Source organism: Hemitrygon akajei, chromosome 29, assembly GCF_048418815.1.
Source record: "Hemitrygon akajei chromosome 29, sHemAka1.3, whole genome shotgun sequence".
In the NCBI taxonomy this organism is placed as follows: Eukaryota; Metazoa; Chordata; class Chondrichthyes; order Myliobatiformes; family Dasyatidae; genus Hemitrygon; species Hemitrygon akajei.
The window spans coordinates 31,198,148-31,212,588 of NC_133152.1; the positions used below are offsets into that span (position 1 = coordinate 31,198,148).

Here is a 14,441-nt window from a genome sequence, read left to right on the forward strand (position 1 = left end):
TACCCACAGCCTCACCCTGATATACCCATATCCTCACACTGATACACCTACATCTTCACCCTGATATACCCACAAACTCACCCAATATACCCACAGCCTCACCCTGATATACCCACAGCCCTACCCAGATATACCCTTTGCCATTCACTGTGCTGGAACCATGGGCTCTACTCCTCATGGTTTCCCAGGCTGTAGGATTAGAAGGAAGAGTGAGGACGTAAGGTGGAGGGGGATGCTGATGTGAATGGGATACTGTACCCAACATCAGGTCGGGCAGGAGGTTCCTCTCACTACCCATGACCCTTGAAGATAGTATCCCAGCAATCTCACCAACATCACATCTTCACTCCTTCCCCCATTCTACAGCCAGCGAGAACCATGCTGGAGTTCAGATCTTAACAAACACGACAAAAGGCGGTAGCAGGGTGGTGAGACAAATCCATGTCTAAATGCAGCTGCCTACAGCCTGGGACCCTCACGCCGCCATTGGTAACCCCAGGCTCTTCTGAGGCACAGCAGGGTGGTGCTATTGAAGCTCAGCAGATCTGGTGAGGAGGTCCTATCAAACGCCACGGCTCCCGCCATTATCCGCCCAGCTGCTCTTATCAGACATCGTCCCGCTGCTCAGCCCAAGTCTGTCCATCCAATCAAGTCAAACCCCATCCCAGCTATCTCATGGAAAAGTAAAGATCCTATCAAAATCCTGCTCAGGAGGAGGAGTGGGCTATTCAGCCGGCTTCCTGCTCCATTGTTCAGTAAGGTCAACGTTATGAAGACAACTTCCAGCTGCCTCTTCAAAGGGAGAAACAAGCTGCATCTTTTTTCAATGCAAACGTCAGGCCTTTAACCCTGAGTATGGACAGCGAGAGCTGAAGCCCGCTTTCCCCTCGTATCAGCCGCTCTTCAGTGAGGTTCTCGGGCTGGACGGCTCGACAGTGGGTGGGGAGGACAGGGGATCTTCTCCCCGGTTGGCGATGCTCATCCCACCGGTAAATAAGTAACAGACTCTTCAGCCCTGACCTGCCATGGAGGGAGCAATTGGTCTATTAAAAAGAAACGGAGCTCGACAGTCCCTAAGGAAGTCATTAGACTGTTCATTCAGTGCTGTGGAACCAGCTCTCTCCTCAAGCCCTAATGCCATGCTGCAGGGAAGAGCTCTAAATATAGTATTGATAAATAGGCACGGCAGAAACGGAGGCCTCTGTGCTTAATCCAGTGTCACTCTCGAGGTAGTTTATTGCTGCCTTCACTACAGTTGAGTAATTGTTCCCGCTCATTCCCACATAACATCATTAGCACATTCTATTAAGGTACAACCCTGTGCAAAAATCAACTAAAATAGACACAAATAAGCCTGAAATATTAATGATGGCCGTGATACTCTGCGGCTGTTTGATGTTTTGATGTGCTTTGTAGTGACACTCTATTTAAAACAGGAACCATGTGGCTTACACATAGCTATCCCACTCAGTGGCTCTCTACCAGACTGGCATGGTGGAGGGGAGAGAATAATTATACTATTCCCCCACCCCTACCCAAAATTCTGTGGCACAGCTGGCATGGCTGCATGGGCTTCTGTTCTCTTGAATGGTCTCTCAGGAAGCAGCAACAGATTGACACAAGCTAAACTATGGAAAGACCAAGATGGGGCGGGGGTGTGGTACAGAGAGAAGAGGTGGAGGCACAGGTTAGTTGGAGATAGATGAAAGTCAGCAGCAGAGACAGACACTCAGCTGGGAGACGGAACATAGAGGGACACCTACGATTGATCTGTGACAGAAGAATGAAGAGGAAGAGAGAGATGGAAAGAAAAACGAACTAAGATTTTCACCAAGTAAAATCTAAGCACAGACACACACGGTGCAGATACAGAGACAAATCTGGCACACGTACGGGCTAATACAGAGATAAATGCAGAAAAAGAATGAGGCATGCTCACAGACACTCAGCAGCTAATTGCCTGGTTTCACAGCTTCTTGTCTATTTTTGTTTTAGAACAGGTTTGTCGGAGGCTCATTTTCTCAGAATATTGCCTCCCAATAGTTTTTTTTTCAAATGTTGGTGCAGTGAAGCAGAAGGGACTGAGAAAATGTCTGGAACAATCAAGAAACGACTGCAGATCACAGCAAATTAACAAATGCAAAGTTCCACAGTTCTGCTGAAAATAATTGGAGCTGGAATTAACGCCACTTGAGATTTGTAAATTTTGTCCCAGTTTGATAAATGAACAACTTGTTTAGTAAGAAATTATTTGCTCGGGAACAGCACCTGTGAACTACAAGCTTGACAATAAATACCCAATTGGCTGCTCACCTTGACCTGTTTGAAAGCACCCACACACAACATGAATGAACATATTTGTTATAAAAATCTTGGTGAAGGACCTAATAATAATGGAGTGGTGATATTCAGTCTGACAAATAACAGACTCTGAAGCATACCAAGTCCTTGACTCCATCGTATTTAATCGCAATTGGACCAGACGTTATACTGATCTCTCTACCCGTCTCCAGTCCTGGCCTTTTATCAGCTCCCACCCATGGCAGCAGAACCTTCAGATGCTTGGATCCACAGGCCCTGGAACTGCTGCCTTAAACCTTTCTATCTCTTTCTCTTATACGACAGACTTCAAAACTGACCATCTTGGCCAAGTTTTTGCTCATCTGTCCTAATACCTCTTTAGGTGGCTACCTATCAGATTGTGCTTGATATCAAAGTCCAAAGTAAATTTACTATCAAAGCACGTCTGTGTCACCATCTACTACTTTGAGGTTCATTTTCTTGCAGGCATTCACAGCAGAACAGGGAAATACATACGATGGAATCAATGAAAAACTACACACAAAGAGTGACAAACTCGCCAATAAAGCTCCTTTGGATCTTTCACTAATCCGAAGGTGCTGACAAAATGGTTAGTGGCGTCACTCAGTTCTCAAGAGTTGTCCTCAATTGCTGGGAGTTTGCGTTCTGAAAGAAGTCACAGAAATGTTACTGTGTAGGAGACCTCTCGGCTCATCACATTTGTACTTTTGCTTGAGATGGATACTGAATAGTCAACAGGGTCAGAGCGAAAGACAGCCTGTCTTCTCCAGATAATTCTTGTGACAAGAGTCCTTCACCCCTGCTAAATCTCCACTGTACCCTGTAAGGCCTTCTCATCCTCCTGTGGGGAGTGGCTGAATTGTGTGAGCATAGCACCTCTACAATGCATCTCTGTCGGAAGCAGCATAGTACACACAGCCACAAAAACCCCTCCATCCGTGGTTAAAAGGTTACAGATATGCCTGCTTGTGCTTTAATGCACCGTACTCACACGGTCCTTATAAAGGTAAGGAAGTAAAACAAATTGTTTATTTATTGCACATTTCAAAGCGCAGAACGTGCTGCGACATTTCTGTGGCTGAGCTATGCTGTGATGAAACACGGTGGACTCAACCTGCTGAATCCGAAGACACTGGCGTCCCATGTGAGCAGACCCATAAGAGGGATGAAGGGTCTTGCTCCCTGGAACGCTGATACCCCAAAGGAAGTGTGGAATGGAGGAAAAGAGTTACCGTAACTTCAAGGTGCAAAGCAAATCTTCTCGTAGAATTGCACAGCGGTGAAGGCAAACAATTCCTCTGAATTGTATCACCACTAGGGGGCACAATATAGGGTAATATTCTCGGCAAAGGGGGATCATACCTCACAACTGTATCACAGCTGGGAAGAATATCCCTTGGAGCTGCCTGCAACAAAATCCTAGGCAAACGCACCTCAGCAAAGCAGGAATGTTCTCTCAGAGCTGCAGTGCAGCAAAGTGCAGGGAAATTTCTAGAGAAGCACAGAGCGGCAAGGGGAATAATCCTTCAGATCTGCAGCACATTAAGAGGGAACTTTGCTTGGAAATGCATCACTGTGAGGGGGAATAGCTCCCAGAACTGCATTGCAGGGAGGTGCAGTAACAGACCAAGGCACTGAAGAAAAACAAACAGAAATACAGCAATGGTTGAAGGTAACAAAATTGTGTTGTATTAAGGTGCAACATGCCTCAGAATTATGCTAGAGTAAAGGGAAAGATCCCAGATCAAGACAGCAATGCATTAGGGACGATCTCATCAAACTGTATTGCAATGGAGATCAAATGGAGAAGCATTGGATCAGGGAGGGGTGGGCCAGTGACCCACAAAGCCTTGACCCTCTGAGACGTAATGGTGGATGGTGGCAGTGTAGGGGTTGTGCATTCGGGAGTGGCAGCAGGGGTGGATAAAACTTCTGTATCAGCGGAGGATCAGTGGGGAACCGCACCACTGCCTTGTGCGTGAACCCCCATCGCCAGCAGGGTGAACACTCCTCAGACACAGCATAGCAAGAGGGCACATCCAGCAGAACCACGTCAGGATAAGTGACGCATTCCGCGGAACAGTGTCACATCGGTGGCGGCGTAGCACCTACTGGAGCTGTGACACAACAAGGAAGTGTGTCACCGTGAATCACAGGCAGAAAGGCTACAGCAGCTGAAGCACAAAACACACCTCAGGCCCCAGCCAAACTCAGAGGCTGAACGCTATAAATCCAGGGCCATCAGCAAATTGAGCAAGTACTGTGAAATTTATCTGCATCGATTGTCTCTGGGCATAGGACGAGGGTCACTGAAAGCTCGAGCATTTTCTTCATTGTAATCATCAACACCCAGGAGGGAAAGCAAGAGATTCTGCACAAGCCAGCTCCCTTTCAGAAAAGCAGCTTTGAAGGTGAAGCTAGTGAAAACTAATTTGTGTTGCTGGAAAGGCTCAGCCACTGGCGCTGATGGAAATAGTGACTGTCTCAGCTGCTGCTGTTAGCTGGACTCACTGCGGCCGAATCCCTCCATCAAACAAGCCACACAAAAGCTGAGCTGGCTGGGAGTGGAAAAGCTCTGAGAGGCTGCTGGAGATAGGAGGAGGGGGTGAGTAGGAGAGTGGGGTGGCGTGGGAGCCAGGGGATTCACCCAGGGGCTCCAGGAACTGCACTAGGCTGCTTAGAATGAATTGTCCCTCTACAACTTTTATTTTAAGGAATTTTGCACAAAGGTAAGGGAAAAAAATTTGATAAAGTAGGGGAAAGGTCACATGATAAGGTGTCCCAGAATCCTTAACCAGCTGCCAAAAAAAACTTAAGAGAAAATTGGATGGGTACATGGATGGGACGGGTATGGAGTACTACGGTCTGAATGTAGGCTGATGGGACTAGACAGAATAACAGGTTGGCACAGACTAGATGGGTCGAAGGGCCTGCTTCTGAGCTTTAGTGTTCTATGACTCCATGGTTTGGGATCTTTCTGTGTTTACCTGAGCAACATCAACAGTTTAGGTGCTGGATTCATACCTCAGCGCTAAAAGCAGAAAGATTTTCTTATTTTGCTGTTGGAAGGAAGGTGGCAGGGAAATTCTCAGACTCCCTCCATCTATGGAGCCCCCAGTGTCTTCCTGCTGCTCTGAGTACACTGACTTCGGGTTCAGACCCCACGGTGTTCCTTAGCCCACAGGACAGGAAGGACAAGGTTCATCCCTGGTCTCTGGCCAGTCAGCTGGTAACAATTGAAGCACAGTAGTTCCACCACTGTGATTCTGACACATTAAGAGCCTGGGGAAGACACAGACAGGGAGGGTGAGAGATAGAGTGAGAAAGTGCAATAGAGACAGAGATAAAGAAATAGAATGGGAGAAAGAGACGTGGAGAGAGAAATGCAGAGAGAGATGGAAGTGGATAGAAAGTGAAAGAGGTAGACTGAGAGACAGAAAGAAAAAGACAGCCTGAGACATAGAGACAGAGTAATAAACAGAGATAAATCCAAAGCAACAGACACAAAATGCTGGAGGAACTCAGCAGGTCAGGCAGCATCCATGGAAATGAATAACCAGTTGATGCTTCCAGTCAAGACCTTCATCAGGATTGAGAAGGAAGGAGGAAGACTCCAGAATAGAAAGATAGAGGAAGGGGAAGAAAGCTAGCTGGAAGGTAATAGGTGAAACCAAGTGAGTGGGAAAGGTCAAAGGCTGGAGAAGAAGGAATCTGATTGGAGAGGAGAGTGGACCGTGGGAGAAAGGGAAGGAGGGGGGAACCCAGGGGAAGTGATAGGCAATGGAGCGAGGTAAAAGCTCACAGTGGGGAATGGAGGAAGTGGGGGGGGATTTTTTAACTGGAAGGTCCATTCATGCCATTAGATTGGAGGCTACCCAGAATATGTGTTGCTCTTCCACCCTGAGGGTGGCCTCATCTTGGCACAAGAGGAGGTCATGGACCAACATGTCGGAACGGGAATGGGAATGGGAATTAAAATGCATGGCCACCGGGAAGTTCCACTTTTAGCAGATGGAGCGAAGGTGCTCGACAGAATGGTGAGAGAATGGTGAGAGAAAGTAGAGACAGAATGAGAGAGAGAGAGAGAGAGAGAGATTTAAACAGTGAGAGAGTGGATATAATGAGAAACAAAGTGAGAGGGTGGGAGATAAAGTGAGAAACAGAGGGAGAGTGAGAAAAGGGGTGAAAGATAGACTGACAGTGAGGAATGCAGATTGAGAAAGAGTCTAAAAGAAAGAGACAGAATCAAAGACAGAGAGACAGAGATGTACATAGAAGCACGTACAGATAAAGATAATATGAGAGAGAATGGAGAAAGCAAAGGGTCACAGAATAGAGAAAAAGAAAGGAACAAGGAGAAATGGGGCAGAAGAGAGAGAGTTAGAAAAATTACGGTATGAATATGTGGAAGGAGTATTTCTGCAGGTGCGTGCGCGCACACGCACACACACACTCTCTCTCACACCTCTGCTTGCGCAGGGTGCTTTGTGAATGTGCGGAATGAATGTATACTTAAGTGCAGGTCAACATGAGCATATGCACTAAAGCTTGTAGTGTGTGCACGAACTACGTGTATCGTATGATTGCCGAGTAAATCAGTGTTGCTCTGTGACTGATTAGAGCCAACGCTTTACAGGAAGAGAGAAGGAAATGGGAATGTGTTGGAATTCTCTTTACCGTGTCTATCCAGAGCAAGTGCAAGTGGCAAATGCAGGCTCAGGGATGCTGGAATCCAGTGAATATGAATGGCTGATGCTGCGTCCTGGATAAAAATAATGAACTGTTGGACTAGATGGACATACAGTAACTATTTCTCGTTCTAGAGAGATTCAGGCAAAGGTATAAAGGTATAAAGGTAATAAGGTCACCAACAGGAAGAATTCCTTCACACTCAGAGGCAGGAATGTAGATTTCAGAACCACAAGAGGTGCTTGAAACAGACAGTATTTACAGAGCCATTTTAATATGGTCAATGAAGAAAGTTTTACAGCACAGAAAGAGGCCATTCAGCCCATTGTGTCCATACCAGCCCAAATAATGGAGCTGTTCAGGCTACACCCACTTCCCAGTTCTTGGGCCAAAGCTCTGCAGGTTGAAAAGAATCAAATGGGAGTTGATGTCACATGAGAGAGAGGGAATAAATTGCTCAGGTTTAAGGAATAGCAGGAGAGGGGAAATGGGACTGATTTAATTGCTACATTCACAGCTGGTATGGATAAGATCATTTTTGAAAGAAAGATATAAATAAATAATAACTGTGGGGGGGGGGGGATAAAGAAAGATACAGGAAATAGCAACTATTCCCACTGCCTCCCATCAGTCCTTACCCTTTAACCCCCAAAACTGCAATTCTGAAAATGTAAATATTCCACTGTGTGGTGCTGTCAAACCCCATCCAGTAGCTAGAGAGAGATTAGGATGAGTTGTCTGGAGATGTACAAACAATCTCAGCAGCACCTGTCCTCATTTTCCCTTCCATCTCCATCCTCAGTTTGGAGGTCCCATCTTTTGGGTACTTAGGGTGAAGGCTGGATGAGTACTCTTCCCTGGAGGATAATATTTGCTCCCAAAACAACATTAACAGCTTGTGGTCATTGAGGTTGACTTTAGGGTGCATTCAACATCAGAAAAGATGAAGAGGTTAAGAATGGGAGTTCCAGACTAATGCTACTGGTTACTGAAACCAAAATTACCAAAAATGACAGAATTCAAAGATCTCAGAGATTATATCAGTCAGAAAGGATGCAGAGGAGGAAGCTGAAGAGATGCTTCAGGAGGGACATAGACAGGCTAAGTAAATTGACAAGGGTATCGTAGATGGAACATAGTGGGGAAAAAATAGATCATTCTATCTGACAGAACAGATAGAAAAGCTAAGTATTTTTAAACGGTTTCTTTTGAAACAGGACATGAGATGTTTGTACGTGCAAGTCACTTAAAGTTCTCATTGGGAATAGTAAGCAGGTAGGAAGGCAAATGATATATTGGTCTTTATTGTAACAGAACCGGAGTACAAATGTAAAGATGTCATATTAGCAATTACACAGGACTCTAGTGAAACTGCACCTGCAATACTATCTGGTCTCTCTTTGAAGGAAGGGTAGTACAATAGAGGGAACGCAACAAAGTTCACCAGATTGATTCCTACAATGGGGCAGAATGTCTGAGAGGACAGATTTAGAATAACATCTAGAACGTAGAAGAATAAGCGATCATCTCACTGAAACATACAAAATTCTTATGGTCCCTGACCAGGCTACCCGTAAGTAGGGATGTTGTTTTCCCTGGTTAGAGTGTTGAGACGCAGGATTAATCAGCACAGAGACGAGAAGAGGCAGCGAATCTCTTGCAAGGAAGATGCCTAGGCTGGGTCACTGAAAGTATGCAAAACAGGATGAGCAGATATCGGCAGAATCTCTTGTGTTTTGGATACTGGATTGAGAGTAGTTTAAACGATAAGGGGTTAGTAGTGGAAAGTGTTGCTAAGATAAAAGAACGGCCATGATCGTCTTAATCGGCGAACTCCAGTCTCTATTCCTTAAGCCGTGAAGAGTTTGCAGAGATCGGGAGAGGTGTGGCTCTGAAGGATTTTGAAAATGAGGATGAGAATTTTATGAGATGAGGTTGAGTAAACCAGCCATCGCCTCCCGCCACATCTCTGGCCAAATTCCAGGAACAAATTGTGAACTGCCCCCCTCCCCTGCTCTTTCGCAAACTTAGCGGATCAGGTAGATGACAAACCCCACAATATCCGTGCGATAGGAAAAGGCGCCCCTCCCCACCGCGGGTATGAGGCCGTTTTCCATCCTCTCGCCGCTGAACCGAAGTGCAACAAGAAGCGAAGCAACCGGGAGCGTGGAAGGAAGGCAACGAGAGCGGCGGCTCCAACACGCAGCCAGACCATCACAGGGCGGCCGGACACACACACACACACACACACACACACACACACACACACACACACACACACACACACACACACACACACACACACACACACACACACACACACACACACACAAACAGTCAAACTCCATTCACATGGAGGCGCATACACGCAGCAGTTTCACCGCTCTCTCGACAGGCTGAGCCGGGAACAGTTAACCAGGCAACGAGCCCATGGCTCCTGGGACACGAGACAACGTATCCAGTCACCTGCAGCAACATCTGCAAGAATGAAATTAATCGCGTCAAAACATTATAGCAGGGGCGCTCTGCAGCCCCAACCACAACAAAGGGAGCGCGGATTCAGAATTGCTGCAAAATCGGAGATAGCCTGCACACTGCTTTTCATTTTGCAGATCTGGCCCCAATCTGTCTACAAACTGCCCGCTAGGCAATGAACGCCCTGCCCCTTGGCAGCCCAGCCGGCGGTACCCGACCCGCCTCACTCTCCTGGATAAAATGCCAGATCAGACCCTAAACTTCTGCCGGTCTACTCGTGCCGGGCGCCAGCTGTTCCCGGAAAGACCCCCCCCCCCCACTTCGCTTCGCTGCGCTCCTCATCCCCTCCCTCCACTCCAGTCCTCGCTCCGGTAGGTGAGGGAGTGCTGAAGTGTACCTCCTCCTGCATCCTCCCCCGCCACAATCCACCCCATCTCCTCAATCCCACCAGAAAGGGGAGCCTAAATCTGGCAAGAGCAGCACCCCCACCACCATACATACCCCCAAGTAAAAAACCCAACCGCCCTCCAACCTCCCTGAAGATGAGTGTCAATGCAAAACAGAAACATCTTCAAATCCCGCCTCATGCAGTAAAACACACGCTGTGTGGCTGACTATTTGAAACAAAAATCACAAAAGACAGGATTGAACACAAAGTAAAGCGCTGCAGCCGCTTCAACATACTGTGATCCCTCGCTGCTGTGGCTTTGTCCATTCCTGAAGTCCGCCTGCAATTAGATTGGTGCGAGCGAGATGCCTCAGGACTGAGAGAGAGTTGATGTGTGTATTAAGCTCTCTTCTGCCTCTGACTCTCTCTCTCCCTCTCTCTCTCTCTTTCTCTCTTTCAAGCTCTGACACCTTCTGAGCCTGTGCGAGGTGGCTTAAATTCCATTCATTTATTAACCTGCCCAAGAGTGGACCATCAAGCTGTCCTATTATCAGCTTGCAAAATACTGGCAAGTAACTCGACAGGCAGAGTGGGGAAGGGGTGTTATCCGTTAGCAGGCAGGAGGGGTTGGGTGGGGGGTGGGGTTGTTGGACGCAGAGTGTGGAAGGGCTCAAAGAATCAGAATGCAGATCTTTCTCCTCTTTTGTAGTGCACACCTCCAGCGATGTGGTGCCCAGTCAGCATTTAATCTCTTCACCGCATAGTTACCCATCCACTTTCTCTGCAGTAGGTCCTGCAACTGTCTGAGGTCTCTTCTCTCTCATCCTCCTCTCCCATTTTGCCTTGGAGGCTGTACAAATAAACCTACAGAAACCCCAAGGTGCACCCTGTCAGTAAGGTATCCCAGTCTTGACGACCTCCACTCTCCCTATAACACTGTGGGCTGACTGTTCTCCAGTCCTGTGTTCCCTGCATGCAATCTCCATTTACCGGTCCTAAGCTCCAGAACTTCCATTAGGTCCTCCTCCTTCTGAGCTCTCGCTCCTCTTTGAGGCCTGTCAGTCACCCCACGTTTTAACGGTCCATGTCCTTTTCTGCTTGAACTTTAGCCCTGTGGTATATTTTCCACGATCTTCAATGTTGAAGGCACTCCATATATGTAAATAGTTGGAATTGGAGAGCCCTGGCTAATTTTCAAAGCAATCAGGGCACGGTGGCACCTCACTAGCACTGCACCACCCCACAACCCTGATCTTTCTCCCAGCTTGCTCCCCTAACTTCTTGGCCAATAGTGTTCACTTTGCCACCAGATATGGTGAGGTGGTCCATGCACCTTGGTTGCCTTTCACTGTCATTTATCGAATGCTCATCTTCCAGAAAATAGACCTAAATTCACCTATTTGTCCTGGGATTAGTGGGGACAAGGACAGCAATGATTTTCCAACTACATATTCTCATGAGAGTGGACGCCGAAGTACTGGGTGCCCACTGCTCAAGCCTTACTTTGTTATGGGTGCTCTTACACTGTGTGTGTATATGTGTGTGTAAGAGGGAGACAGACAGATACGTAGACAGACAAAGAGAGAAAGAGTGTGTAGAAATGCTCCGATTTGTGACTCAAAATACAGACTTATGCAGCGCAGTCTTGAACACACCTGCTTTAAAACTATTAGCATAGGAGAAGTTCATTAGCACAGTTTAAGCTGTATTCTCATAGATCATGGATGGTTGGCACCATAGCTCTAACAGATGTGGTGGGCTAAATGGCCTGTTTCTGTGCTCTACAAGTCTATTTTACCACCTTGATTCCCTAACCCTTTTAATATTCCTGCTTTTTCATTATTTTCAGTATTACCCCAGCTTTTATTTGGAGGATACTAGAGGCTGAAGGGGACAAGAGGTCCAGATTCCCACTCCCCATTGTATGTCCTCAGCTCTGAATGGTTGATTTCTGGACACTACCTCACTACTTTTTTATTTCTATTTTTGCACTGCTTATTTAAAATATACACTTACTGCAATTCACAGTTTTTTTTCTATTATTATATATTGCACTGTACTGATGCCGTAAAGTTAATAAATTTCACGACATATGCTGGTGATATTAAACCTGTTTCTGATTCTGACTGTGACGTTAATGTGATTCCCCTTGTTGTGAACTCTCTCCTCCACTTCAGAGGAGCAATATTCACATTAACCATGCTGTCAAGTTACTGATTTTCATTTGATGAGCAGGTACCATCAACTCCTGGTAATAACCCTATTCTGATCTCTTGTGTGTTCACTGTAAAGTGCAACAGCTTTGGAAAGACTCGGTGAAGAGTTACAAAGGACCTGGTTAAGTAACAAAATATGAAATTTAAATCACACCTGTCTGAAAGCACTCTGGGGTCGCTAAAGAACATAATTATGACACTGAGATAAATATTCACGGATGGTATTATTTTTTCTGGTGTTGACTGAGCATTACAGTATTAGCAACCTATCAAGGAGAACTTACCTATAGTTCCTTGAAGATTTAACCATAAGGCCATAAGACATAGAAGCAGAATTAGCTATTCGGCCCAACGAGTCTGCTCCACCTACAGTAATGTGTAAGTCTTTGGCACATGTATAGAGCCAGGGTGCCAAGACTGTTGCACAGTACGGTAGTAATTTTATGTACATATTGCGCTATACTGCTGCCACACAAAAAAATTTCATAACATACGTGAGTCGTATTCTGATACGAGTCTCTATTGTTGACTGGGAGTGTGAAGGGGGCAGGGAGAGGGGAATCATGGTTGGGTAAAGGGGAAGGGAGAGGGAAGCACCAGAGAGATGTACTATAATGATCAATAAACCAATTGTTTGGAATCAAGTGACCTTGCCTGGTGTCTCAGAGCTGGGTGAGTCTGCACCCGCACCAACCCCCCACCCCTGGCACTCCTTCTCTGCCACCTGCCCCACACCCTACCCGCAGCGCTCCACCCTCACCATTCCCAACATCCTTTGCTCACACCAGATTTATAGACTTGCTCTCTGCTCCATGTTGACAAATACAGTACAGTACAAAAGTCTTCGATATCCTTGCCTAAGACTTCGTCATCGTACTGTACCTTCGCATCACTTCAATGCTCATGTGATGAGCTAGCTCCTAGCTGAAGCATTACTAATTAATGCCTGTTTTGGCGATTGGGGCTTGATGAGGACAGATGAAAGCTGACAACCCAGGATTGAATTATGAGGATGAATATATGGGCTGGATAATAACTTTGAATTTAGGGCTAAATTGTTAGCATTTATTTTTGAAAATGCTGTAAGAATAGCCATTTAACATATGATTTGCGAGGTGTCCTGCTGTCCTTTGAGTAGGTATGCCAAATACGCCTGCAGAAAAAGAATCTCAGGGTTGTATATGGTGACATGTATGTACTCTGATAATAAATTTCACTTTGAACTTTGAAATTCCATCATGGCTGATTTATTATCCCTCTCAACCCCATTCTCCTGCCTTCTTCTTACTGATCAAGAATGTATCAACTTCCACTGTAAATGCACCCAATGTCATAGCCTCCAACATGGAATCCATTGCAGCTGTCCGATCACACTAACAGCCATTGGGCTGGGATTAGTGTTTCAGGTGAGCGTCAGTACCTGCAGCCGGGCAGCTCCTGTGTGCCGTTGCTCTGCCTGTGCCTCTTGGGGATGAAACACTCAGTCCTTTGATTTGGAAGTAGTGACTCTGTCCGCTGAACCGTCTTGCAGCAGTGGAGACTGGCTTTCTGAAGCAAGCAAACCAAAGCAGAGCTGACTGGAACAAATCCCTCGAGGAATGTGTCAGGTCAAGGAAAAATTAAATAAAGTTTGCAATTCAAGGTGAGTTAGCTTGGAGCCATCACTTTTGTCACCATGTCTGATGATACACACTTACTAGGAGTGACATCTTTGTCAACCACATCATTACTCCTGTTACTAGGTGAGTGGCCCAGGTGACCCAAATTCAAGTCCCTCTTTGGAAGCTGAGAATTCAAACTTAGTTATTGATATAAAAATCAAAAATAAAAAAAATACTGGTTTCAGTAAAAGTGATCCTAAAACCTTCAGCTTGTTATGAAAATAATTGGTTCTGTAATGATCCTTTAGGAAACCTCATGACCTTGCCCTTTCCACAGCACTGTAGAATTTGATGGGCCCAACAGAGGCTGCAGAAGCACCACTTCAAACATCAAGTAGGGTAGGAAAATAAATGACAGCCCAGGGACAAACACATGTAGCATGGGCATTTGTTTTTATGGCTTTTAATAGGTTCTAGTGTTAATCAGTGGCAAAATATAATGAAGGAGGGAAAAAGACACTTGCATAGCTTCTTTCATGACCATACAAAATGCTGATAGTCACTATCATGATGCCAGAATTGGCACTGAGATCCAGTTTCACTGATACTGAAAATCACTGAAATACAGTTCCACTGGAACCAACTGTCACTGGGGTACAGTTCCACTGGAACTGACTAACACTGGGAAACACTTCCACTGGAGCTCTCATTCACTGGGGTCCAGTCCACTGGCACTGACTCACTGGGGTA

The 14,441-nt window shown here is 46.1% G+C and overlaps 1 protein-coding gene across 10 annotated transcripts in view; it reads right to left on the minus strand.

Moving 5' to 3' along the window:
• The window catches only part of plch2a (phospholipase C, eta 2a), a 324,151-nt gene that overhangs the window by 236,172 nt on the left and 73,538 nt on the right, over window positions 1–14,441 (minus strand). Inside the window, exon 1 of one of the 10 annotated variants that reach the window (XM_073032108.1) lies at window positions 13,511–13,603. The exons of the other annotated variants lie outside the window; for them this stretch is intronic. The gene's annotated coding sequence lies outside the window, so the exon portion shown is untranslated. Of the gene's footprint in view, window positions 1–13,510; window positions 13,604–14,441 lie in introns of those variants that run through there. 10 annotated transcript variants of the gene reach the window in all.